Here is a 27,519-nt window from a genome sequence, read left to right as displayed (position 1 = left end):
CAGACCTTGTGTATCCTTATTTTAGGAATGAAGAAAATTGAATTCCAGAGAGGTTGAAAGATTTCTCCTGGTCACACAGTGATGTGTGGTATATCTAGGGTTTTAAGCCCACCAGCTTTTCTACCCTTTTCCACTAATAGAGCTGAGACGAGAGTCTGATAAGTACAAATTGGAAAATGGGTGCTAAGGTGATTTTTGTAGCTAGCAGCAGCACTAAAACATTTTAGGATGACTTGGATCTGTTTCTAGAGCTTCCTTCAATCTTGTTTTTTAGTAAAGTTTGTTTGCCTATTCTGGTATGGAACAATCTGGTTTTCTTGTGTTCAGAATTTCTCTTAGGAAAAGGTAAAGGGGATAAATTGTTGTCATGACAGTTCCAGGTTTTTGGATGGATCCAGAAATTGTTTTCTGAATCTGTCAAGTGAGACCAGTGATTGAGGTTTTGGCTGGAGATGATTTCGGCAGGTCACTCAAGTGTAATCCTCCTGCTTTCCTTCTCTCTGCTTGTCTTTGTCGAGTTAGGGCCTGACTTACATCGGTCTGACTTTTTGTCAAAAAGGGCTAAGAATGAGAACAAACTGTGACATCTATTCACACTTTCAGAGATCAACCACCCTCCGTTTACTTTTTTTTTTTTTAATTGGGGTATAATTGATATATAACATTATAATAATTTTAAGTGTACAACATAATAACTCCATATTTGTATACATGGTAAAGTGATCACTACAATAAGTCTAGTTAACATATCACCATCTATAATTATAATTTTTTTCTTGTGATAAGAACTTTTAAGATCTAGTCTCTTAGCAACTTTCACATAAGCAATATAATTATTAACTATAGCCACCATACCATACATTACATCCCCATGACTTATTTTATAACTGTAAGTTTATATCTTTTGACCTGTTTCACCCATTTTTCCCACCCCTACCTCCCATCTCTGGCAACTCCCAATCTCTTCTCTGTATCTATGAGCTTGGTATATTTTTAGATCCTACATATAAATAGGATCATACAGTATTGGTCTTTCTCTGATTTATTTCACTTAGTATGATGCCCTCTAGGTCCATCTGTGTTGTTGCAAATGACAAGATTTCGTTCTTTTTATTTTATTTTATTTTTTATATTTATTTGAGAGACAGAGCACAAGTTGGGGAGGGGCAGAGAGAGAATGAGACACAGAATCTGAAGCAGGGTTCAGGCTCCGAGCTGTCAGCACAGACCCCAATGCAGGGCTCAAACTCACAAACTGTGAGATCATGACCTGAGCTGAAGTCGGACACTTAAGTGACTGAGCCACCTAGGTGCCCCTAGATTTCTTTCTTTTTTTATGGCTGAATATCATATATATGTATATATATGTGTGTGTGTGTGTGTGTGTGTGTGTGTGTGTATGTTTTTATATGTTTTTGGTAGTGTCCTTTGAAGAAAAGTGTTTATTTGTCTATGATTAATTTTTTCTTGTTAAGAAACCATAGCTTAACATATACACACTATATGGTGTGTAGAAGTGCAAACCATTTTTGTACATTGATTTTATATCCTGCGACTTTGCTGAATTCATGTATCAGTTCTAGCAGTTTTTTGGTGGAGTCTTTTGGGTTTTCCACATAGAATATCATGTCATCTGCAAAGAGTGAAAGGTTAGCCTCCTACTTGCCAATTGGATGCCCTTTATTTCTTTGTATTGTCTGATTGCTGAGGCTAGGACTTCCAACAATATGTTGAATAATAGTGGTGAGAGTAGACATCCTTGTGTTTCGGACCTTAGGGGGAAAGCTCTCAATTTTTTCCCATTGAAGATGATATTAGTTGTGGGTTTTTCATACCCACCTTTATGATCTTTAGGTATGATCCTTCTATCCCTACTTTCTTGAGGGTTTTTATCAAGAAAGGATGTTATATTTTGTCAAATGCTTTTCCTGCATTTATCGAGAAGATCATGTGGTTTTTATCCTTTCTTTTATTAATGTGATGTATCACATTGATGGATTTGCAGATAGTGAACCAGCCCTGAATCGCAGGAATAGGTCCCCTTGATCGTGGTGAATAATATTTTAAATGTATTGTTGGATCCAGTTTGCCAGTGTCTTGTTGAGGATTTTTGCATCCGTGCTCATCAGGAAAATGGTCTGTAGTTCTCCTTTCTTGTGGGATCTTTCTCTGGTTTTGGAATCAAGGTAATGCTGACCTTGTAAAATGAGTTTGGAAGTTTTCCTTCCATTTCTATTTTTGGAACAGCTTCAAAAGAATAGGTGTTATCATTTCTTTAATTATTTGGTAGAATTCCCCCAGAAAGCCATCCAGCCCTGGGCTATTGTTTGTTGAAAGGTTTTTGATTATGGATTCAATATCTTTACTGGTTATGGGTCTATTCAAACTTTCTATTTCTTCCTGTTTCAGTTTTGATACTTTATATGTTTCTAGAATTTGTCCATTTCTTCCAGATTGCAAAGTTTGTTGGCATATAATTTCTCATAATATTCTCTTATTATTGTTTCTATTTCTGCAGTGTTGGTTGTGATCTTTCGTCTTTCATTTGTGATTTTAAAATTTGGGTCCTTTTCTTTTTCTTTTTGATTATTCTGGCTAGGGGTTTATCAATTGTGTTAATTCTTTCAAAGAACCAGCTCCTGATTTCATTGATCTGTTCTACTATTTTTTGATTTTGATATCATTTATTTCTGCTCTAATCTTTATTATTTCCCTTTTTCTGCTGGTTTTGGGCTTTTTTTGCTGTTCTTTTTCCAGTTCTTCTAGGTGTAAGGTTAGGTTGTGTACTTGAGACCTTTCTTCCTTCTTTGGGAAGGGCTGGATTGCTATATACTTCCCTCTTATGATAGCCTTTGGTGCATCCCAAAGGTTTTGGGCTGTCGTGTTTACATTTTCATTTGCTTCCATGTACTTTGGAATTTCTTCTTATTTTCTTGGTTAACCCGTTCCTTCTTTGGTAGGATGTTCTTTAATCTCCAAGTATTCATGTTCTTTCCAAATTTTTTCTTATGGTTGATTTCAAGTTTCATAGTGTTGTGACCTGAAAATATGCAAGGTATGATCTTGATCTTTATGTACTTTTAAGGGCTGATTTGTGACCCAGTATGTGATCTATTCCAAGAATGTTCCATGTGAACTTGAGAAGAATGTGTATTCTGCTGCTTTAGGATGAAATGTTCTGAATATATTTGTTAAATCCACCTAGTTCATTGTGTGATTCGAGTTCATTGTTTCTATGTTGATTTTCTGCTTACATGAGTTGTCCATTGTTGTACGTGGGGTGGTGAAGTCCACTACTATTATGGTATTATTATCAATGAGTCTGTGTTTGTGGTTAATTGATTTATATATTTGGGTGCTTTCATGTTGAAGGTGTAAAGATTTACAATTGTTAGATCTTCTTGGTAGATAAACCCCTTAATTACAATGTAATGCCCTTCTTCATCTCTTGTTACAGTCTTTATTTTAAAATCTAGTTTGTCTTATATAAATATGGCTAGTCCAGTTTTCTTTTGAGGACCATTAGCATGATATATAGTTCTCCATCTGCTTACCTTCAATCTGCAGATGTCTGTTGGTCTAAAATGAGTCTCTTGTAAGCAGCATATAAATGGGTCTTATTTTCTTATCTATTCTCATACCCTATGTCTTGATTGGAACGTTTAGTCCATTGATATTTAGAGTGAGCACTGAAAGATATGAATTTAGCACCATTGTGTTGCCTGTTGAGTTGGTGTTTCTGGTGATGTTTTCTGGTTCTTTCTAGTCTTTGTTGCTTTTGGGTTTTTTGTTTGTTTGTTTGTTTGTTTTATTTTGTCTTTTCTCGACTCAGAGTCCCCCATAAAATTTCTTATAGCGCTTGTTTAGTGGTCAGGAACTCTTTTAGTTTTGGTATGTCTGGAAAACTCTTTATCTCTCCTTCTATTTTGAATGACAGCCTTGTTGGATAAAGAATTCTTGGCTGCATATTTTTCTGATTCAGCATGTTGAATATATATTGCCACTCTTTTTTGGCCTGCCAACTTTCTATGTATAGGTCTGCTATAAACCTGATCTATCTTCCCTTACAGGTTGAGTTTTTTTTTCCCCTTGCTGCTTTCATAATTCTTTCCACGTCTGTGTATTTTCTGCATTTGACCATGATATGCATTGGTGATGGTCAGTTCTTGTTGAATCTAATTGGTGTTCTCTGTGCTTCTTGGATTTTGATGTCTGTGTCTTTCCCCAGGTTAGGAAAGTTTTCTGCTGTAATTTGCTCACATAAACCTTCTGCCGTTTTTTCTCTCTCCTCATCTTATGGGTCTCCCATGATTCAGATGTTATCCCTTTTTAATAAGTCACTGAGGTCTCTAAGTCTTTTTTTAAATGTTTATTATTTTTGAGAGAGACAGAGCATGAGAAGGGGGGTGCAGATAGAGAGGGAGTCACAGAACCTGAAGCAGGGATCAGGCTCTAAGCTGTCACCACAGAGTCTGATGTGGGGCCCAAATTCACAAGCTGTGAGATCATGACATGAGCTGAAGTCAGATGCTTAACTAACTGAGCCAGCTCTCCTCCAAGCCTTGTATTGTGGTGTTTTTTTTTGCCTTTGTTTCCCTCTTTATTTTTGTTTCATTATTCTCCATAATTCTAGCTTCTAAATTGTTGATTCACTCTTCTGCTTTGTCCATCCTTGCTATTGTGGCATCCATTTGAGATTTCATCCCAGTTATAGCATTTTTAATTTGTTCTGACTAGATTTTATTTCTTTTATCTCAACAGAAAGGGATTATATCCTTTTTTCAACCCCAGCTAGTATTCTTGTTATTGTGGTTCTAAATCCTAGTTCAGACATCTTGTTTATATCTGTGTTGCTTAAGCCTCTGGCTGTCATTCCTTCCTGTTTTTTTTTTCTTTTGGGGTGAATTCCCTCATTTTGTCATTTTGGAGGAAGAAAAAAAGTAATAAATTAAACAATTAGAAACAAAAGAAAAAATCAAATAAAGGAAGCGAGATCATAGGTGTGTTTTGATCTGCTTGTTTAAAGAAGCTTGATAGAATTGGGAAAAAGGAAAGAAGAGGAAAAAAAGGTAAGAAAGAAATTTAAATATTAAAAAATATATTTAATAAAATAGAATAAAATGAAATAAAATTAAATAGAACAAATTAAAAAATAAAAATAAAGAAAAAATATATAAAAATAAAAATTAATTTTTCTCTTTCTGTATCCAAAAATGAGGAAGAAAAGAAAGAAAAAAAGAGAAAAAAGAAAACAATTTACGCAAAAGCAGAAGCAAAGAAAATGTACAAATAAATGAACCAGCAAACAGAATGAAACCTGAATTAAGTTACATTCAGTTTCCCCTAGAATGGAAACCATGAAGCCCTCTAAAGTCCATACTCTAAGCAGGTGTAGTGACTTGTACTGGTATTCTAGGAGATGTGCTTGGAGGGAGCTGTTGGGTGGGGTTTGGTGTAATGGCTCCATTCTCCAGTAGGTGGTGCTGCTTAGCTTACTGGGGTGGATCAGTGTGGCCCCATGTGTCTGCAAGTGTGTGCTTGCACAGGAGAGGTGGAAATAGCCTCACTCAGGTCCTTAGTCTCTGGCACAGGAACTTCACTCTCACTGACCCACGATCAAGCACCCCTCTTTTGTCTCAGGCCTCTGTCCACTCCCCACCTTCACCCTGTCAGTGTCCAAGCTGCCCACCTACCATGCGGCCCCTCCTTCCAGAGTTTTATCTCAGATAGGGTTGTGTTTCAAAACCCCATACTTCAGAGACTCCTATGGCTTGGACCTGCAACAACTCTCTGGGGGAGGGTCTCGCTGAGCAATGGCCAGATGTTGGCTTGCCCCAGAAAATGTTCATGTGATTGCAGTGACAGAGGTTCAGTGATTATGGCAAATCACAACACACAGCCAGAGCCAGGTTTCACAACCCTCTGGTGTCTTTGTTCCAACACGAGCAAACGTGGCTGCTCTCTGGGGTCTGCTGGGACCTTTGCCCATGGGAAGGCCATATTGTCTCTACCAAATGCAGTCCAAGCAGGGGAACTGCTTCTCCCCATGTAGCATATGGACCCCTCAGACCCTAGTGCCTGCTCCTGGGGATTCTCCCTGCTTCCTCATCAGAGAACTGAGCTCCAGAACTTCACTGTCGGTGTTCCACTGTTTATATAATCCTGGTGGTATTGAAACCCTCTCTCTTCTTCCTATCAATGGTTTTGTGGAACAGATTTCTTGTTCAGTCCCCTGTGAATGTTTTCACTCTTTTTCTCTCCAGATACTTTCAGGGGAGTGCTTTTCCTGCACCCCTGATGTGCCACACTCTCCCCCTTTCTCTTTCTCTGTCTTCTCTCCACAAAATCAGCTCCCTACCCTTTGTGGCTTTACTCTTTCCCAGTTCACCTCTCTGCACCACATACCTGCTGGTTCTGTGGCTCAAGTTATGCATATTTTTGTGTTAATCCTCAGATAAATTTCCTAGGTGTCCAAAATGGTTTGGTACTTATCTAGCTGTGTTTCAGGGACACAACAAGCTAAGGATCTCTATGCTGCTCTGCCATCTAACCTCTCTCCTCTCAAATATTCTTTCTGTTGCTTTCTGTCTTTCTTCCCATTATACATATCTTGGTATGCTTGATGATTTCTTGTGTGTCTCTGAGGTTCTATTCACTTTTTCCTCATTCTTTTTCTATTCTTTAGACTGGATAACCTCAACTGATCTGTCTTCAAGTTTGCTCATTCTGTTACTGGTTTGCTTAGTCTTCTATTGAGACCCTCTAATGGATGTTATACTTTCAACTCCAGAACTTTGGTTTGCTTCTTTTTAATCGTTTCTATTTCTTTGCTTATATTCTTTATTTGTAAGTGATTGTTCTCATGGTTTTCTTTAATTCTTTAGTCTATTCCTTTTAGTCTGTTCCTTTAGTCCTTTAGTCTGTGCCTTTAGACCTTCAAACATACTTATGGTAGTTTTTTAAAGTCTTTGTTCAGTAAGTCCAACATCTGTACTTCCTCAGGCCAAGTTTCTGTGTTTGCTTTTTCCCCTTGTGCATGGTCCATACTTTCCTGTTTTTTTTTTTTTGTATGTTTCATCATTTTTTTTTCAAAACTAGATACTTAAAATGATATAATGTGATAACTCTTGAGATCAGATTCTTTCCTCCACAGGTCTTTTTGTTGCTGTTGGTTTTCATTATCTCTGTTGGCTAAGTGACTTTTGGGCTTAATTACCTAAAATTTGTTTTATTTATGATATGAGGCCACTCATGTCTCTGTTTGGTTGGGTTAACCGTCAATGAATTTTTGTCTTTTTGAAAATTAACTCTCCTTGAATTGTTGCAAGACTTTAGTTAACATCCAGAGTTCTGAAAAAGTTTGATTATTCCAGTATTTGCATTGTTTTTACACGGGAGTGGCTTTTCTGAGGTCTTTTCATCACTATTCCAGAAGTGTTTCCTTTTGCATATTTCCTATTGAGTTATACCAAAACTAATGAAAAATGCACCCCTCTGAGGATTCCTAGCCCCATTTGTCTCACATCATCTTTTCCAGAAATGCTGTTAAATTCTGTGGATCTGAACATCAGATTGTCTTGTGAGCAGAGAATTTTATTTTGAATTCGTTTTTGTATGACATTATTCAAAGGTACTTACTGTATGTCATTAGAAACAACGTTGAAACTTGTGACTGAATCCTATTCTTCCCATCTGTTCTACTTCGCATAATGTAAGTATGCCTTACTTAACCCTCCTGGGTCATCTTATAGAGACAATAAAATCTACATGCAGTCACAACTTAGTATTTGTTAGCAATTTTATGAAGTGCTTTACTTGCATTATTTTATTTTATATTCACAAAAACCTTATGTAGTTGGTACTTTTGTTAGCCCTCATTTTACAGCAGGGGAAACTAAAGTTGGAAAGGTCAAGCAACTTGTCCAAGGTCACCCAGCTAGTAAGCAGCAAACCTGGTGCTCAAACCCAGGAATTCTCACTGTAGAGACATGTGAAGTGACCACATTCTTCTGATCGCTACCTCAACTATGAGGAATTAGGAGAGTTTGGAGTAGGGAGACAGACTAAATTAATCTTGAAGGACTCTCTTGGTGGAGACATTTTTTTGGCACTATGAGTGTATATTCTTCTTCATCTTTGTAGATCTTTTATCAGTATCACTATGAGAAATCTTTGGAGCTGGTTTATTAAGCTGACCAGTTAGAGGGAAATCAGACATCTTGGGAACACGGGGCTCAAACATCATATTAAATTATTTTTGAGATTTAAATGTAAAGATGAAAGTAAGAGGGATTTGTAGACTTAGAGTATTTCTGTCGGATAGAATAATTATAGTGACTTTTGGATAAAAAGAATTAAAATGCTAAGAATTTGCCTTTTACATAATAGTATACTGGATGAATAAATGGGAATTGTTTTATAAGGGGTGTTTTTAAACAATTAATTTTAAAAAATCAAGGTAAGTATATTTTTCTTGATTTTGTGTTGTAATGGTTATAACAAAGTGGTTTATTTTCTCTAAGAAAATTATGATTTTCTTGGTGATGTTTATAATTGCAAATTTACCAACTTGGGATTATAGCATTAAATACAATCATCTTTAAATTTTTGAGGTAAAAATGCTGTGCTCTGGAATTCATATAAAATATTTATGTACATATGATATTCTTTTAAATTATTTTAAGGAAATGAGGTTAATTTATACAGCTTGGAGACACCATGAATTGAAACATATTTGCCAAGGTCAAGAAAGTAAAAAGAAACGCAAATTTTATTTCTTATTATGCAATATGCATACACTGATAGTATTGACACATACAAACAAATTTACATTTTCTTCATTAATGACAGCATTGATGTCATGTAGTTGTATTTAATATTTTAAAGAGTGGTATTTTGAATTGAATTTTTTTATCCTATTGATGTCCTTATTTTTCCTTCCACTTGAGGGAAAAATCACATTCATTTAAAAGAGATTTTAAGGTCACTTTTAAGCTCACAATATGAAGATATCAATAACATTTTCTTTAAGGCATTCATGAAGGTTTAGCTAGGAAGCTTCTAAATAACTAATGGAAATGGACCAACAGTGAAACAAGTGTTCTGAAATATTTCTTCAGATTAGAGTAACTGGACATTCCACCCATGGTAGCTGGTTTGTTGTTGGCAACAATGCTCTTCTGCCTGGCTAGAACATGCAGAACAGGGGAAAACAATTCTTGTATTATGGTTGTGTGCTCGCACATCTGTTTTGGAAGTTTGGTGGATGTGCATTCTTTTAAGCAACACACTCTAGCTCTTAAGTCTATGTTCAAGTTGCTTAGTTTGCACTGTTAGTCATGTGTCCTTAGCCAGTTGGCCTGGAAGTAGCTAGAAAGGTCTTTGAGAACTGCTGCTGACCTTAGAGTATGGGGCAGTTTACTGCCTCCCTCTATAAAAGGGAGATAATAGATATTTGGCTACCCAGAAGCAACCTTACACAGCTGCTTCACATCAGAGTTGCAGTCAGCTAATACTTCTGGAATATTAGCTGCTAGAGACAGTTAGGCAGGTTATTGGATCAACATTTTCTGGATTGCAGCCCTGTCAGGTGCCTCATTTAGCCAGATTTAACCAGAGATTTTTCCTTTGGGTGTTCCACCAGCCTGTGAACTCCAGGGACACAGACTTTGGAACAGTAAAACTTACTTCGTCAGCATTCTGTCAATAGCAAGTGTTTTTATAACTGCATTTCAAGACATTGAAATAGTAATTGGTATTCAGAGACATTGGTTCATAAAGGCAGGAGATTATAGTGTGATAGTTCTAAGTATCAGCTGTGGAATTAGGCCAAGCCCTGTGACTAGTTTTCTCAACTGTAAACTGGGATAGTAATATCTTCTTCACAGGTTGTAAAAAGATTTAAGCTAGTTAATGCATATAAATACATACATAAATACATATTATCTGGCAAATAAAAATCCAACTTGTTCTGGACAGTTCTAACATATTCTAATGATTTGACAAATGTTATTAAACTGTATGGGATACATATCACTTTTTATCCAAGCTGTTGATTAATCAGAATATCCATTTCAGATGACATTAATTCTAATATATGCAAATTCCAGTTTCTGAAATCTTGCTTATGGTATCTTTCATTCATAAGACAGTAACTGTCTTAGTCCGTTTGGGCTGTTGTAACAAAATACCACAGACTAGATAGCTTTTAAAAAACAGAAATTTATCTCTTACAGTTCTGGAGGCTGTAAGTCTGAGATCTGGGTGCCAGCATGGTCAAATGGAGCTCCTCTCTGGTTGCAGACTTCTTGTATTTTCACATGATGGAAGGGGCTAGAGAGCTCTGTGGGGTCTCTTTTATAAGAGCACTAATCACATTTACTTAAAAAAAAATTTTTTTTAAGTTTTTATTCATGTTTTGAGAGTCAGGGTGGGGGCGGGGATAGGGGAGGAGAGCAATAGCAGGGGAGGGGCAGAGAGAGAGGGAGACACAGAATCCGAAACAGGCTCCAGGCTCTGAGCTGTCAGCACAGACCCTGACGTGGGGCTGGAACTCACAAACCATGACCTGAACTGAAGTCAGAGTCTTAAACAACTGAGCCACCCAAGTGCCCCATCACTAATCCCATTTATAAAGACTATACCCTCATTACCTTATTACCTCCCAAAGGCCCCACCCCCTAACATCATCACATTGGGCATTAGGATTCCACCATGTGAGCTTTGGGGGACACAAACATTCAGACCATAGTCATTTAGTAGCCATTTAGTACCATAGCCAGCAATAGCCATTTAAAAAATTTGTAATACATCTCCAGACTAGGTGTAAGGAGGCAGTCAGAAGAAGCAGAGTGCTGTTGCTATTCTAGAGGAGTTTGTAACCATTTTTTTTTTAGCTTTGTGTGAGAAGCCACTTAGCTTATTTCTAGCATTTTTTTGGTCTTAGAATTTGGAGCAGTACTTTGATATTACACTGGGCCTGAGACATCATTCTTCTCTTAGGGTTTTAATCATATATAGAGCTTATACTCAAAGTCTACCAGTGATTCTATGTACATACCTAATAATATGGGGCTGTCACTGTGGTTTATTCTGTAGTGAAGAGCACTAAAGTAACTCCTGGGATATTAAAATGTTTTCTCTCTCTAATAAGTGTTCTGGCTAGTTACAATCTCTTAACTTTTCTTCATATTGTATTTCTAAAGCCATAGCAGGTGTTTTCTCTGCTGGGTAGGTTGATGATGAAATATGACCAGACACTGAGTTTTGAAAAAATTGGCCAATGGAGATATTAGGAATAGGAAGAAGAGGGGACAGAATCTTTAGATAGGTCTCTTGTTCTGAGAAACTATTCAACTTTTATAAATTCTGACTTTCAGTTTTTTCTTTTTGTTATGACTACAGTTTATTTGAAAGGTGCTATGGTGTAAATGTTTGTATCTCCAAAAATTCATACATTGAAATTCTGATGCCCACTGTGATGTTATTAGGAGGTTGAGTGTTTGGGAAGGGATTGGGTCTTGAGGGTGGAGCCTTCATGAATGAGATTAGTGTTCTCATAGAAGAGACCCCACAGAGCTCTCTAGCCTCTTCCACCATGTGAGGATACAGAGAGAACTTGGGAGTCTGCAAGGCCCAGAAGAGTCCTTTCACAAGAACCTGACTATGCTGGCACCCTGATCTCGGACTTCCAGTCACCAGAACTGTGAGAAATAAATTTTTTAAAGTTTATTTATTTATTTTGAAAGTGGGAGCGAGAGCATGTGAACAGGGGAGGGGCAGAGAGAGAGAGAGGGAGAGAAAGAATCCTAAGCAGGCTCTGGGCTGTCAGTGCAGAGCCTGACATGGGGCTCAATTCCACAACCCTGGGATCATGACCTGAGCCGAGATCAAGAGTTGGATGCTAAAACAACTGAACCACCCAGGCGCTAGAAGAAATAAATTTGTATTGTTTATAAGCCATTTAGTCTTTGGTAATTTTTTATAGCAGCCTGAATGGACTAAGACAATCGCCAAGTTTTTCAGTAATAAATGAATCAGGATGAGAATTATCAGGACAACGATGGCCAGGTTTCTTAAACTAGTGGGATATTTGAAGCAATGATGAAGGAACTTCACAGTGAGATTTTCTAGCCTGGCTTGAGTTTGGCCACCTAGAGATTTCTATATACAAATGTTCTACTCTGTTTTGTGTTGTACAGACTGGTCTTAGAAGAGGCAAGTCCTGCCATTGTTCAGATAATTCAAACTCCAAACACCAAATTGAGCAAATTATTGAATTGTCTGTAAATATATATGTAGCCAATAGCTGCAACACAAGCCAAGAATCCTTTGCTTGAAATGCCTAGATAATAACAATAGGAGTTATCTGTACGTGTATGGAGCTTCCAAATTTTCCAAATGCTGTCCACCTATGTTATCTTATTTGTAAGTGAGTTTCATTTGATAATGAAAAAAAACAGATGAGAAATTAGGATACAGAGAGTTTAAGAATTAAGACTTACTTTAGGCTACAGAGTATATCAGTGGAGACGGACTCAAACTTAATTATTTTGGCTACTGATCCAGATGTCTTTGCATTATATAACACAGCCCAATAAAGTTTAATAGCCATGTCATTCTCTCTGAGTTCAGCTCCATTTAGAATATGACTGATAAACATATGCATTTGTAGTAGACTTTTAAAACCTGAAGTATTCTCTCAATTAGTCTCTTGCTTGGCTGATGCAAAATTCACCATGGAGTCGGCTTGCCTGTCATGTGGAATGTAATGGTGGCAAATCACATTCCATATTCCTAGGCTTTTTACAGTATATTTAAACTTCATTGGCTGTAGAGCCCTCTTTGAGGAATGGGAATGTGAACAGTACACTGGAAGAACGTAAAACATCTGTTAGATTTTCTTGTCCCTAAATAAGTGATTTTAGCAAGAATTTTGAGATAAGAAATAGCATGCTAGTAACAAGTTATGGAAGCTAGAAAAGTAATAATTACATGAGTTAGCTTCTGAGGGTTGGTTGTGTTTGTGTACTTAATCTTCTAGATGACCCTTGCATAAAGTATATCCCAACAATCTAACTTGACTGTGGTTTTTAATACCATGTACAAAGAAAAGTTTAGGCTAAAAATGAATGATTGTAACTTACAAATGGTATAATGGGGAAACACACAGAGCCAACATACTGAAGTGTTTTCTATTATTTATACTAAACAGTTATAGAAATTATATAGATGTAGGATATAATGACTCTAAATTATATACCTTCTATAATAGTCTTATTTAGTAACCTTTATCCTCCACTATGAATAGATTCTTTTCCACAAGTGGGATGAGAGTGGGAAAAAGAACCAAAAAGTTCAGATAGTCCTGAATTAGACAGTACTGGGTGTAGCTGACTATCTCCTTTTTGAGGATACATGTGTTGCATTTCCTTTGTACTAATAGAAGACATTTGCATGCCTTACATTCTCTTAGCCATCTTTCATCATTCTTGAAATGCAGCTTGTGTTTTAAGTAACTGAGTATCAGATTTTTTCTTCTCCATTAACTCTTTTAGTGAATTACTGGGTGGCAAACTGATGGGATGTTTGGACACAATTGGCATATGGTAAGCAGCTATCATTCCCTATAAAATAGACAAAGGAACACTGTATTATAATGTGTTGAATACTGTTTGACATATGTAGTTATGAAAGAACATTTACAAAGACACAAGAGGATAGCAAAACTATTTTCTGATCCTTTGCATCCCTTTTGGAAATATACAAATTTGTATATTCCTTGTACTAGGGAATTTGTAAATAGTTCTTCCAAAATAACTCAAGATAAGTAAAAAGTAGATGTTCAAGTTTTTAGGCCTTTTTTTTTTTAAGGCTTTTTTTTTTTTAAGTTTATTTGTTTATTTTGAGAGAGACAGAGACAGCACAAGCCTGTCTGTGGGAGGGACAGAGAGAGAGAGACAGACAGACAGACAGACAGAGAATCCCAAGCAGGCTCGGCACTGACAGAGCTCAAATCCATGCAGAGCTCCAATCCACAAAACCATGAGACCATAACCTGATCCCAAACCCAGAGTTGGACACTTAACAACTGAGCCACCCAAGCACCCCTTCAGGCCTTTCTTACAGAAAGATGGAAAGAGAGCTGTTGACCAATAAGAGCACAAGTGGTTTCTTTCTTTTTTTTTTTTTTCCAATCATGAACCTACACTGTTTAAAAATACATTATTATGAAAATTCAGAAGCCTTATCTGTGTGGTTTTAACTATTTATTACATAAAGTGAATTGTAGAGTCAGCAAATGTCTAGAAAATTTGGGCTTTGCAGACAAACAAAACCAGTGTTGGCCAGGATTAATAACAAAACCAAAAACATTCAGTCATTCAAATAAGCCAAAAAGCACACACTTGGTTTAACTTTAATTAAAATTCTAGAGTTCTTTTACTTGATTGTCTTAGTTCTCTGCAGAATCAGAGAACTGATTTTCTATTTTCATTAAAGACTGTGCCTAAAGAAGATGACAAAAGTAAGATTTTAAGAAAAATATTTTGCATATCCAGAAAGGGAAGTTTAAAGACAAAATAAAAAAACATTCTTGGTTCATAATAATTCCCTAAGAGGACCATGGGTATGTTTCACTCAATCAATATGACCATCAAAGAAGGCCGGATTTTAATGAGATAGGTATCTCAGAGATCAAATGATTGACAAAAACAGTCTCTTTCCTCATGTGTCAGGCTTCAAAATCCAAATGGCTTCAACACTTCCCTGTGCTTTAAAAATATATGAACATTGCATGGAAAATCCTTCCATTGCTCATGGTATCATGCCATTACAGGTCATGGTATTATGTGTGCCATTTGCTGTACTGCCTAAAACATGTTTAGGATTTATAAGGAAAAGAAAAGGTAAAGTACTCTGAAGACAGTAGCTATCATAAGCATTAACAAAGATTGATAATGTATCGTTTCCTATTGGTATTATTTAACCTAATATCTCAGGAAACCAAGGGATAAGTGGCAGAGGAAAGAAGGAGTTCAGAGTAGATGAGATGTCATTGTGAGGGGACAATAACAAGATTTTAATAAAAGAAGGTCCTGGCCAACACTTAGGAGGGAGTGGAGCGATGCTATCACTACTCCAAAGTTAATTATCATTCTGTGTCAAAGATATTTCTAAAAGGATTTTGGGGGCATTTGATTCTGGGTTTATGGAATTGGAACAAGAGAGATTTTAACGTTGGTTTAGATGCTTATTTTGAATATTTAAAGTATGAGTGCCATTGATCATTGCATTAAAAAAATCATTTCAGTGGCATTTGGAATGGCAGAGACAAAGGAAAAAGCAGAATTCACTTGTCTTTCTTCTCAGTCTGGGCTCCATGATGGGTTCTATAACCATCCATTCTCCTTTCCCCTTGACTTCTTGTTATTTCACTCCTTGTTTTGGTTATGTTCATAGACTATCAGTGTTCCTAGATAAAGTCCCAGTATCCCTCTCCCTCTTTGCTTTAACATTAGCTGGACCTCATTGCTGCTTTTGCCAGCAGTTCCTGTCAGATTCCTGTCAGATTGACTCCCTGCTGCATTTCCCACACCTTCTAAAAATCTTCTGTGCTTTTCTCAAGCTCCTTTACTCCACTTTTATTTTGTTTCATCCCCTTCATCTTCATCTCCAACTTTGTGACTAGATTTGTGATTATTATATGATAAGAATTTGAGCTTTGCTATTCTTCACCTTAATATTTCTTTCACTTTTCTGTTTTTCTCTGCTTCACTGGCATGCCTTCTTCCTCTTGCCCCCCCCCCAATGGTGGTGTTTCCCAAGGTTGTGTCTTCTATCGTCGTCTCTTAATATTTTCTTTTGCTGTCTTGTGCTTTCCATGACTTAAGCTATCATTTCTGTAGTATTATTTTCAAATTTACATCTAGCTCTGACCTCTCAAATCAGTTCCATCCTTTTGTTTAAAATTGCTATTTGGAAATCTCCACTTCACTGTCTTTTACTCACTTCAAAGTCAGCATGTCATTATCCTGATCTTAAATCATCTTTTCCTCACTTCCTTGTTTCTGATAATAAGTGGGTGTTCTTAAATGGTTGCAAGACTCATCTCCTGGAGCATAGTTCTGTTCGTGTCATTCCCATTGCTGATTCTGTGTTTAACCTCCTAAGCCTCAGTTTCTCCACCCTGCTGTGTTGTATTTGGATTGTGGAGACTAAAGTATAAATTCATATGTAATAGGCCAGACTTGGTGCCTGGTACACAGTAGGCATTCACTGTTGGACTTCCTCTTATTTAAATGCCTGTGCTGGCTCTCTATTGTTTACAAAATAGATCCAGTGCTTCTCAGCCTGATATGCAAACTCTCATCAAATTGTTCCCTGAAATGGCTTCACTTTTTCTTATTTTTGTTCATCCCACCCACCCGCCCCTTAATCTGAAAGTCAACCCTTTTTCATCTATACCAGTTGCAATCCTAACCAGCTTTCAAGGCCCAGTTTAAGTACTTTCTCTTCCATGAAGGGAAATGTTCACAATTGGATGTAAATTCCCCTTTCCCTTGTCAATCCTTTCTCCACAATTTACAAATCCTGCCTTTGAATTATAGGTATAAGTAAGGATGACATCTCTCTGTTAGAGTTTTATATTCATTTTGTGGACTAGTCTTATTCTTAACTATTTTTATAACCTTCACAGTTCTAGTGGAAGGCCGTCTCCAAAACAGATTCTCAAAAACATTTATTGAATAACTTTTAATAGACAATCAGTCTGTTTTGTTTATACTTTCAGATTCCCAAATGCTTCAGTGGGAAAAACTGATTGTGAAATATGATAGAGTTATGGGTCATGACATTGCACAAATATGCTAAAACTACATTTGATTAGATCATGTAATAGTCTGCTAGAGAATGCATATATGGTTTGTTCACTGTATGTACTATTAGGAGAATGGGACCAGCCTAGACTAAACATTTTCATAATCTTTCATTGACCTTCCTGGAGATAGACTTCTCAGTCTTTGCCATCTCTAATTATTGTAATTTTGTACTTAGAACACATGTGTTATATGGAAATCTCCCTTGCTTGTACTACTTCCCCATGTCCTGCTGGCAAGCACTGTAGGTGCTTGTTGAGGTTCCATTTTGCAAAGGCTACAGTTAAACTGAAAGGCATTTTGAAGAGAATTCATGCGTCTACTCGGTCTAAGTGAAGAGGGGAATTAAAGCAATTAAAATATTTTATTCATGAAAACAGATTTTGAAAACCAATAAGGGGCGCCTGGGTGGCTCAGTCAGTTAGGAGTCCGACTTTTGATTTTGGCTCAGGTCATGATCTGGTGGTCGTGAGATTGAGCCCCGCATCTGACTTCACACTGGCTGTGGAGCCTGCTTGGATCCTTTCTCTCTCTCTCTCTCTCTGTCTCTCTTTCTCTCTCTCTCTCTCTCTTTCCCCCACACACCCTCTCTCCTTGAACCTCCCACCTTGGTCTCTCTCTCAAAATAAGTAACCTTAAAAAAAACAGTAAAATCCTTTATATAGCACAATCATTATTGAAGACAATTAGAGGAAGGTGTGGGGGTTGGGATGTGAAACATGAAGAGATGAAGAACTCTACCCTGTTTATAATTTCTGAACTCTTAATCTGCCTTCCCTGTGCAATATGGCCTTATGATGACTAGAGACTTTTATACAAAATAGGAGTGATCTTGGTTAGGAAGAAACTTTGGTATAATGAAAAGAACATTGGTTTTGACATCAGAAGAACTAGGTGCAAGTTGTAGTCACTTGGCATCTCTGGTGCCTCAGTTTCCATATGTAAAATTAATCTATTAATATCTGCCGACTGTGACTATTATGATGATTAATTGAGAACAATGTTGTAAAACACTTCCCCAATTATGAAGTGTTTTGTGAGTAATCACTCAATGAAGTGGCTATGATGACTTCTGAGATTAGTAGAATATTTTAAGTGTTTAATTCTTCCTTCAAGGTCTCTCTCTCTGCTCTTTTTGCCTCTGTCTGGGACTTCCTTCTACTCTTTTCATTCTGTGAGTCTTAATCAGTTCAGAGAGAGACCTTCTTTGGTTACTATATTAGTTCTCTAGGGCTGCTATAGCAAAGTACCCCAGACTGGATGACTTAAACAGAAATTTATTTTCCACAGTTCTAGAGGCTGGAAGTCTGAGATCACAGTGTCCACAAGGTTGGATTCTTTTAAGTCTTCTCTCCTTGGCTTGTAGATGGCTGTCTTCTTCAGATGTCCTCACACACTCTTTTCTCTGTGTCTGATTGTGTCCTAACCTCTCTTGTCAAAATGACACCAGTCATGTTGGATTAGGACCCCACTGATATAACTTCATTAAGCCTTAGAGACCTCTTTAAAGGCCTCATCTCCAAATGCAGTCAAATTTGGAAGTACTGGGGAATTCCAACATAGGAGTTTTGGAGAGACACAATTTAGTTTATAACATAGCACAATCCCATTTTCTACTCCCTTTATAGTGCTTATTTGAAATTATTTTGTTGGGGCGCCTGGGTGGCGCAGTCGGTTAAGCGTCCGACTTCAGCCAGGTCGCGATCTCGCGGTCCGTGGGTTCGAGCCCCGCGTCGGGCTCTGGGCTGATGGCTCAGAGCCTGGAGCCTGTTTCCGATTCTGTGTCTCCCTCTCTCTCTGCCCCTCCCCGTTCATGCTCTGTCTCTCTCTGTCCCAAAAATAAATAAACGTTGAAAAAAAAAATTTGAAATTATTTTGTTTACTCTTTTTGTCTGACTTTTTCACTTGAACTTAAACTTCATGAAAGCAGAGACTAGATATTATTCCTTTTGTATGCTCTACCTCTGGCAAAGTGCCTCGCATATGGTAAGTACCTGGTTTCATCACTTAGTATCCATTGTAACTTTGAGCAAATTATTTTACCCCTTTGTGCCTCAGTTTACTTAGTAAGGTGGAGCTCTTATGATTATTAACTTCCTATTATGATTGTCATTTTTCAGTGCTTAGAACAGCATCTGACACAGAAAATGCTCCATAAATGTTAGCCATTGTTCTTACTTTTCCACATATTTGTTGAAGAAGTGAATTGATGAATCAAATGTCTTTTGAAAAAATATTTAGAACTTAAATATTCCTGAATTGATTTTCATGTGGTGATCTATTCAGAAAGTGTATTCACACACACATGCACGTGTGCGCGCACACACACACACACACACACACACACACACACACACATATCCATTTCAGAATGTCACATCCTTCACCGAACACAGGAACAACCATAAAATCTCTTTGGTGCTGAAATGTTTGTGATTCCAACTGCATTTTCAGTGACTTCCTTCCCATTGTTTTGACTGCATGCATTGGATCACTTTGGTGGGAGTCTCTTTGTGTACTTGTATTGAATGATGGATAGTTTTTGTGGGTCTGTAATCATTTATTCAGAATTAACTAGAAATAGGAAAACAAGTATGTATACGAGATAAAATGAGTCCAGATTCCAGAAGAACTAGAGATAAAAGCCTAACTCCAGCAGAAGGAGATGTGAGTTCATGAAATTTGGGATCCAGAGAGCTGTTGAGCAAGTAGCCAAAAGAACTGGTTTAGGAGATAAGCCTAGCTGGGGCCAAGATCCCAAAGGGCAAGATAAGACCTATTTCTCCTTTAGATATCTACCCTGTTCCAGGGGAAGACACAGTTGGAAGCTCAAAGAGCTTCTCAATAAGACGTGGACCAGGAATGTATGTATAACTCTATGCCAGGATGGATATTTCCAGATTGAGAGATTTTAAGATGATCTAATCAATTTAATAATACTTTTTCATTTACTGTTTTTAGGACTGTAAAATTCTCTACTTATATAGAGGCTTCTCTGTCAGAGGGTTCATTCTTAGAGGAAAATAAATGAACTTATTTGGCAGGGATTTTCCTGCACGTATGCTAAAATGTGTTATTTTTACAAGCATTCAAGAAGTAATGAATTAATAATAATGGCTAATGTAGAGTATTTAGAATGTGTCAGGCACTGTGGTGAGCACTTTAGATGTATTATCACACTTCATTATCCCACATTTATGAAATAGGTAATATATCATTCTGATTCATTCTGAGAAATTGAGGTTCAGGAAAATTAAGTTGGCCATTTTAAAGTTAAGGTTACACAGTTTATAAGTAGTAGAGCAGGATCAAAATTAGGTGTGTTTGTTGACAAACCTCCGCACTCTAATTCCCTTCCAATAGCATTTATGGTTTATGTCTCCTGTGCTGTATGTGCTAAATGGTAAGTGAAGGCTATAATTTTAAACCTTGGCAACTTTGTGTGTGCGTGTGTGTGTGTGCGTGTGTGTGTGTGTGGTAGGTATTATAATTCCTAATTTTCTAGTGTGGATGCTGAGGCTTAGAGAGGTTTACTTAGGGGTTTTACTTTGGGAGACAGAATCATAAGCAAGAGTTTCAGGGCTTTGAGTGAAAGCAGTAATGGCAAGAATTTTGTCTTATTGTCACAACTCTACTTACAGCTGATGCATTTTTTATATTTGCAGTCCAGATGTAGTTAAAAAAACAACCACACAGTGCTGTTACTATAAGGGGAAGGGAGAAGGGGTCTCTGGATTAAATGGTAGTAAATATCATAGTTTTATTCAGTGTGAAGCGGAGAAGCTTCCACACAGGAATAGTTCCAACACTAATATAGCATCTGTGCCCCTAAAGTCAGTTCTTTCTCACATTGCTTCTTATTTGGACAGTGCTGGCACTAAACACCTTGACGGGAATGATTCTTGGCAACACCTTTTGACAAGAATAAGGTGGCGAAAAAAAAGTGCATATGTAAAACAGAGATTTGGCAGATGGACTATCCAATTTTTGACATCCCTGAAAATTCACCCTCATTAAAAATAAGAGTTGAGACATATAGTTTTCTCCTTCATTTCTCCTAGGATAATCTTTAAATTCCCATGTTGAATAGAAAATGCTAAAATATCAACATCCTTATGAATCACTCCCTTACCCCAATAAACCCTGAAATTCAACCTCAGAATTCTGTAGTTACAGGCCCACTGCTAGTGTGTTTCTTTTAACACATGACAGTATCCATGCACACTAATGCTTCATGTTCATTCTCTCCAGAGGTTGTAAATAATCCTACACAATATATGTGCTTTAAAAAATATATAACTGCAGAAGTAGACAAAAGTTTTGGGAAAAACAAGTATCTGCTCCACATTCCCTTCCCTGGAAGGAACTCTTTATCTTGAGTCTAATTAGTGGATCCAAGGTAAGTAAAACCCAAGTTTGTTTGCTCTCAATTAAAGCTCTTTTTATGGTATACCCAGAGGCACCACTTAGGTGTGCAAACCAAATGAGATGAATAAAAAGTACTCTGATTAACTCCTCCAAAGATTGTCTATGCATTTTTGTTTTGAGAAATTGATGTTAGGAACTTAAACAGGAATCCTTAACACTTAGGAGAAAAGTATGTATGCATGTCAATCATTCTTATATATTTGTTTCCATAGCAAGGAGTTTACAAAGAAACTGCCCTATGGATTGGGAGTGAGGAAAGGAATAGGAGAGTGTTTTCACCTACGAAGAAATAAAGGTATGCTTCTCACCTCTGAATTTCCTTAGCACTTTTTCAGTTCTCCTAACTTCCTTGTTATCAAAACATGTGGCTTATGTTCCCAAGTAGATTATAAATTCCTATTCATGTTTGTTGTGTGAGTAAACAATAGAAAAGTGATAGTACTTATTACAGAAAACAGGACACATCAACAGGATCTCCTAAAACTTGAAAACAAAGGCTTCACTCTGCTCTTTAGAGTTAGCACCAAATGGAGGAGAAAAAGCTGCTTGTCTAGATTTAGTTTCAAGAATATTAAGACAAACACAAATAAGCCAATTTTCCAGCATTACAGCTCTGGATTCCTTATCCAGCCCTCTCCTATTTTTATAGCCTAGCTGTTTGACTTTGGATTTTAAACTTTCTGATTCTTACTTTTCTTATTTATATTAATGTTAGATAACTTTTAGGCATTGTACAAAGCTCTTCACATGTTATTCCTTTAAATCTTCACAATGTACCTTGAAATAGATATTATTTCCTATTATACACACGAGGAAACAGGTGTAAGAAAGCAAAGTAACTTGTCCAACTTGGTGGGATGAGCACTGGGTGTTGTATGGAAACCAATTTGACAATAAATTTCATATTAAAAAAAAAAGTTTTTGACCTGATCAACTGAAAAGCAAAACAAAACAAAACAGAGTTGCCATTTATACAGTTAAGGAAGGGTCAAAGTGGAGGGTAAAATAGGAAAATAGGAATTCAGATTGAGAAATGATTGAATCTCTGAATTCCATGGACATTATGTAGATGAAAGGGCCATCTTAGGACAGCAAGGAAAAAGGTCACCTATTCTTATGGGTGTCTTTGAGAATAGCATGTGGGGGAAATATTAAAAGATCTCCTGCCAAGTTTTGTGGCATTAGGTAGATTAATATTTATTTGTCCCAGTTTTCTTATCAGTAAAATGGAGATACGGTATACTTTGCAGGATTATGGCAAAGAGTACATACACATGAGGAATAATGTGTGTAAATTGTTCAACACAGTGCTTGGCACAGAGTAAGCACTTAATAATGCTCACAATTGCTTTTCTTCTCTGAGTAGTTTGGAAAAGGCAGTTCTTCATTACCAACTGAACTCCAAGGAGCTTTCTGAAATTACAGGGCCAAGGGAATTGCTTAATTGGAAGGAAATATTTGGGGGATTGAACAGGAAACTACATTTAGAATGCTGAGTTGTAAAGAGACTATCTCATGCTCTAGTTCTATTCAACCCAATTTCAGCTGGGCACCACGTGAAGCACGTCCTTCTTGCTACAGGGGTTACTCACCTAGACAGCTGGTTCAGTTTATCTTATAAAATCAACATCCTCATGAAGCAAACATTTTGGAGTTGTGCTATATTGTCAATGAGCTAATCCCAGTTTTTTCTTTTTTTAACTTCCTATATCAGTAGACTTCTTATAATTTTACATAGAATCTCAAAAAATGAAATAGATAAAGGCAAACTGCTTGGATTGAAGAAAGGCTCAGCTTCTTCCTCGGCAGTTTTTACTTCCTACGTCAAGTGGTTCCCAAGGCACAGGAATGAAACTTTAGAATTCTATGGGACTTAGTTTGAAAATCATTGACAAAGACTATCTGGGCACTGGGGCGCCTGGGTGGCTCAGTCCATTGAGCATCCAACTTTGGCTCAGGTCATGATCTCGCAGTTCTTGAGTTCAAGCCCCGTGTCAGGCTCTGTGCTGACAGCTCAGAGCCTAGAGCCTGCTACAGATTCTGTGTCCCCCTCTTTCTCCGCCCCACCCTTGCTTGTGCTCTGTCTCTCTCTGTTTTTCAAAAATGAATAAACATAAAAAAATAAAAAAAAAACTATCTGAGCACTAGTAGCATCAGTAAATACATTTCTCAATAGTATTTATCAGTCATATACTATATTCCAGGCACTGTGTTGAGTGGTGATGGGGAGACTGGTGAATAAATCAGGCCCAGCCTCAAATTATATAGGCTTTAACTATAGGAAACTTTCTTGTATCAAGTGACTACAAGTCCAGACCCAGAATGGCTATGAAGGGCAGTACAATAGTTCCGCAAAGGTGTCCGTGTCCTAATTCCCAAAACCAGTGAATATATTATATGACATGGTAAAGGGACATTGAAATTGCTAATCAGATGATTTTACAATAGGGAGATTATCATGACTTATTGGGTGGGTCCGATATAATCACAGAGTAGAAGAGGGAGGCAAAAGAAGGGTGAGAGTCAGAGACAGAAACATGATGATGAAGCAAAAGTCAGAGTGATTCAGTGTAAGAAGGACTTGACTTATCATTGCTGGCTTTGAAGATGGAAGAAGGCCATGAGCTAAGGAGCGTGGGTGGCTTCTAGAATCTGGAAAAGATAAGGAAATGGATTCTTTCCTACAGTTGCCAGAAAGAAATGCAGCCCTGCTGACATGTTGGTTTTATGTCAGTGAAACCCATTTTGGAACCCCGTCCTCTAGAACTATAAGATAATAAATTTGTTTTTGTTTAAGACAAATTTAGAAATTTGTTATAGCAGCAATATACAATGAATATAGTAACCTTCAGTGTTTGTTAACTCAGCAACTCAAAAAATCATGAAAGGCATAAAGATAGACCTATAGACAAATAGAATGGAACTGGGATTACAGAAGTAAATCCATATATTTATGGCCAATTGATTTTTGACATGAGTACCAAGTCCGTTCATTGGGGAAGGAATTTTCTATTTAACAGATGTGCTGGAACAACTGGATTTCCCCATGCAAAGGAAAGAGTTGGATCTCTACCTCACATCATATATAAAAATTAACTTCAAGTGGGTCAACAACCCAAATATAAGAGCTAACGCCATAAAATTTTTAGAAGAAAACATAGGGGCACTTTTCATTACCTTAGATTTGGCAATAGATTTTTAGATATGACACCAAAAACAAGAATAACTGAAGGAAAAAATAGATAAATTGGACACCAAAATTAAAAACTTTTGTGCATCAAAGAACATTGTCAAGAAAGTGAAAAGAAATCTAAAAAATATTTGTAAATCTTTTTTATCACAGATAAAAGTTTATATCTAGAATATATAAAGAGCTACTATAACTCAACAACACAAAGACAAATAATCTAATTAAAATATGAGCAAGGATTTGAATGGACATTCCTCCAAAGAAGAGATACAAGTGACCAATAAGTGTATGAAAAAGTGCTCAACATCATTGGGAATTAGGGAAATGCACACCAAAAATACAATAAAATACCACTTCACACCTATTGGGAGGGCTATAATAATATGTTTTTTAAAGAAAATAGCTAATATTGGCAAGGATATGGAGAAATTGGAATCTTCTTATGTTGTTGGTGGGAATGTAAAATGTAACCCCTATGGAAAACAGTTTGGCAGTTCTTCCAAGAGCTTGACATAGAATGACCTTAAGCTAGCAATTCCACTTCTAAATATACAACCAGAAGAATAAAAAGCAGGGACTCAGATACTTGTATGTCAGTGTGTTCACTGCAACATTATTCATCATATCCAAAAGGTGCAAATAACTCAAGTGTTCATCAACAGATGAATGGATAAACAAATGTACATATGTACCATGGAATACTATTCAGCAGTAAAAAAAGAATGAAATTCTGAAGTTTTTATATAAATATTTATTAAGCTGAAATTTTCACAATATTTTAATTCTTTTCTGAAATTGTTCTACAAATAGCTCTATACAACACTGAAACTAGTGATTTAATAAATAAGAAGAATGTATCACTTTGCAAAAAAAAAAAAACTATACATTTATATCTATATATGATATTTGTAGAATCATTTTCCCAAGGTTCATGGAACTAAAGTGTGCACAAATCACATACACATACTACATACATTACAGATGTACCTTGGAGATAATGCAGGTTCAGTTCTAGACAACCACAATAAAGCAAGTATTACAATAGAGTGAGTCAAATTATTTTTTTTGGTTTCCAAGTGCATATAAAAATTATGTTTTTACCATATTATAATTCATTAAGTGTGCAATAGAATTATGTCTGAAAAAAAACTATGTATGTACCTGAAATAGAAAATAATTTATTGCTAACAAATGCTAACTACCATCTAAGCTTTCAGTGGGTCATAATCTTTTTGCTGGTGGACGGTCTTGCCTCAATGTTGACAGCTGCTGACTGACCAGGGTGTGGTTGCTGAAGGTTGGGGTGGCTACAGCAATGTTTTAAAATAAGACAACAATGAAATTTACCAAATTGATTGACTCTCTCTTTCATAAAGGCTCTTTGGCATGAGATGTTGTTTGACAGCATTTTACTCACAGTAGAACTTCTTTTAAAATTGGAGTCAGTCTTCCCAAACCTTGCTGCTATTTTATCAACTAAGTTTATGTAATATTCTAAATCTTTTGTTGTCATTTCAACAATCTTCACAGCATCTTCACCAAGAGTTGATTCCATCTCAAGAAACCACTTTCTTTGCTCATCCATAAAAAGCAACTCCTCATTCATTAAAGTTTTATCACAAGATTGCAGCAATTCAAATATAATAATGAAAAAATTTGAAGTGTTGTGAGAATTATCAAAATGAAACGCAGAGATACAAAGTGAGAAAATGCTGTTAGAAAAATAGTGCCAATCAACTTGCTTGACACAGGTTTGCCACCAACTTCCAATTTGTAAAAAACACAGGATCTGTGAAGTGCAATAAAGACAAGTGCAATAAATTGAGTTATGCCTGTATATTCAAATCAAATGGATTTATATTAAGTGTCAAGTTAAAAGCTATATAAGATTTATAACCATATACAAAATATGAATTGAATCAGGAATACACTGTTGATAATGGGTACCATACTTCACAAACCTTCAACCTTGAAAACTTTATGCCAAGTGAAATAATCCAGAACCGAAAGGACAAATATTGTGTGATTCCACTTACTCGAAATATCTGGAATAGGCAAATTTATGGAGACAGAAAGTGGATTAGAGGTGACCAGGGGCATGGGAGACTGGGGAATGAGAGCTGTTGCTGAATGGCCAGTTGCAAAGTCTCTGGGGTGATGAAAAAGTTTTGGAAATAGACAGCGGTGATGGTGGCACAACATTGTGAATATAATGCCACTGAATTGTACACTTAAAAATGGTTAAAATGGCCAACTTTGTGTTATATGTACTTTACCACAATTTTAAAAAGTCATCAGAGACCCAGGTTTTTTCCTTCTTTTCTCTTTGCTGTCCACAGCATCTGCTTTATCCTAAAGCTACATCTACCTCCATCATCCTCCTCCCTCAGACAACAAAAACTGTAACTGAGTTATGAGACCAATAAAACCATAGTAGGGCAAGATGAATGATAGTAACATGCAGGTCACAGGAATGATGCAGCCAAAAATAGTGATGTCAAGAAAATTAAGTGATGTCAGCGTGGATTTTTATTTCCAGAGACAGAGTTTAAAGGCAGGCATGGAAACCAAATGTGTGATTTAGAGGAGAATAGGCAGAGATGTGGGTGAGGAAAGACTGCAGACAGTAAGGAGGAGATCAGGTTGATTTTCGATGGGATCTACTAAGGGAGGAAGAGGGCTCAGCAGTAGAGCCAGCCTTCAGAAACACTAGGGGTTAAAGATTTAGTCTGCTAGCCTGGAAGGAAGCTTCTGCCAGGAAGCCTACACCTGCTTTCTTGCTGCCCTTCTGCAGTTCCTCTGGCACCCTGGTTATGGCCAGAACTTTGCACCAATAAGAGCTGTTCTGAGACACAATACAGAACTGATGGGCAACATTCAAGAATATGATCTGGGTTTTGTAAATCTTTGTTCTCTACAACTTAGCTCTATGGTCTTCACCAGAGTGGATATTTGTTATTGTTTTTATTATGGTTGATAAAGATAAGAATATGATGAACCCTTTTGGTCTTACTGGATGAGATTTTT

General features: G+C 36.9%; 1 long non-coding RNA gene across 3 annotated transcripts in view; it reads left to right on the top strand.

The window, feature by feature from the left end:
- Positions 1-27,519, top strand: part of LOC123600004 — a 96,755-nt gene that overhangs the window by 19,323 nt on the left and 49,913 nt on the right. For all 3 annotated transcript variants that reach the window (XR_006713414.1, XR_006713413.1, XR_006713415.1), the window contains one exon: positions 21,515-21,597. This is a non-coding gene — a long non-coding RNA (uncharacterized LOC123600004). The remainder of the gene's footprint in view (positions 1-21,514; positions 21,598-27,519) is intronic.

This window comes from Leopardus geoffroyi, chromosome C1, assembly GCF_018350155.1.
Source record: "Leopardus geoffroyi isolate Oge1 chromosome C1, O.geoffroyi_Oge1_pat1.0, whole genome shotgun sequence".
Classification (NCBI taxonomy): Eukaryota; Metazoa; Chordata; class Mammalia; order Carnivora; family Felidae; genus Leopardus; species Leopardus geoffroyi.
This window is presented reverse-complemented; position numbering and strand designations above follow the sequence as displayed.